The sequence below is a fragment of the Austrofundulus limnaeus genome, unplaced genomic scaffold (assembly GCF_001266775.1).
Source record: "Austrofundulus limnaeus strain Quisiro unplaced genomic scaffold, Austrofundulus_limnaeus-1.0 Scaffold676, whole genome shotgun sequence".
Taxonomy (NCBI): Eukaryota; Metazoa; Chordata; class Actinopteri; order Cyprinodontiformes; family Rivulidae; genus Austrofundulus; species Austrofundulus limnaeus.
Window position 1 is genome coordinate 17,092 of NW_013953078.1, and position 1,817 is coordinate 18,908.

A 1,817-nucleotide genomic window follows, 5' to 3' on the forward strand; every position below is an offset into this window, starting at 1 on the left:
GTCCAGCTGAAGGGAAGAAATATTGTTTGGACTTTGTGGACATGTGGTCAAAGTGGGTGGAGACATTCCCAACATCTACTCAAACTGCTTCTAATGTCGCCAGATTACTGTTGTCTGAAATAATTCCCCGCTGGGGGATTCCTGAAAAGATCTCAAGTGATAACGGTAGACACTTTGCCAATGAAGCCATTTCTCAGCTAAGTAAATACTTAGGCATTGACCTCAAAAAGCACTTTGCTTTTCATCCGCAGAGCGTGGGTGCAGTTGAACGTGAAAATGGCACAATAAAACAGAAACTTGCAAAGTGTTGTGCTGAAACAGGTTTGATCTGGCCAAAGGCTTTGCCGTTGGTCCTTTTCTATATCAGAGCAAGAAGGAGGAGAAGTGTAATCTTAGTCCTTTTGAAATAATTTTTGTAGTACCGCCAAATGTGGGCTTGCACCCTGAAACATCAGTAGTCTCATTCACAAATATGTGTGAAGATAAGATGTTGGGCTACTGTTCTAAATTGTCCTCTCTTCTTGACTGTGTTCATTTGCAGGGAAAGCTGCTCTCCCAACCCTGGTGGACCACCCCCTCCACAACCTGAGGCTTGGTGACCACATCCTGGTGAGGAACCTCAGACGGGCGTCCTGGAAATCCGACCATTTGCTGAGGCCCTTCCAAGTTCTCCTGGTTACCCAGATGGCGGTTAAGATTGCGGAACGAGCCACGTGGATCCATGTCACCCATTGCAGGAAGGTCCTGCATCCCCCTGAGTAGTTGCCTGGCGGAATTACTCCTTCGTCTGAGTACGAGGCCACTGCTAAACCTCGGCTCCTGTTTGTGATCGGCTGATCACATGTCCTTTTAAGTGAAAAGAGAAAGAAACTGAAAAATTACACCTGAGCTGAAGATGGCTAGGTGCATTTTTGCTAGACTATGTTTTATGCTCACTCTCACCCCATTCACCTGTGCGCATGTTCCAGAACTGATTAATTGAGATGCCCCCAACCCACCCGGTTTGAAAGCTCATTCCACTTGGATCAATGACTGTACACACGGTCCCAATATTTTTGTGACAGCCAGCAGGCACAACTAGCACTGTCATTTTAAGCCCGTGTGACTATTTTCACTGTTCGGACATCACTGTTATGATCTGGGCTTAAATGTATGTCTGTTACAGCGTTCCTGATGTGTGCCCCACCTGCAGTTCCTGGTCAGAGGCTCTTTGGACAACAGGTTATTCTGACTGGGGGTACACACATGAAAATTATTTTTCTAACATTAAAAACAGGGTAAAAATATGGAAAGTTAACAACACTTCTCCTGCCAAAATGTTTCGTGTTGAAAATGCTGTTTTATCTGACAGGTTTTCACACATGTGCTTATCTCACTGGCTATGATTCTTGTGCACCTTTCTGGCTACCAGTTCAAGTCCCAAATGTTATCTCCAACTTGTCTCCTGTTTTTAGGTCCCTAGACGCTGGGTTTCCAGGAGGTGCTGACTATTACCCTCCTGTTCTTGCTGGTATGGCGTCTAAGGGTTAAGATGGCAATCTTTGGTGGAACACAATCAGGTCAATTCTGCACACTGCTGGCTTAAACACTTCCTGCTATGCCTGTACTTTGTTTCCACATGATGCAAGTATGTCTCTTCCTGTTAGACCGCATCCTTTAAACTCTACTGAATTCTTGTGTGCTCTGATGGTTATGACTCCTCCTTTCTTAAAGGGGTCCAACAGCTGGACTTTTGCTAGAACAGACCTTCCAGCACCATGTGAACACATGTCTCGTGTTGCCATCAGGGCCATAAATAGCAGTGTCCTACGCACCGA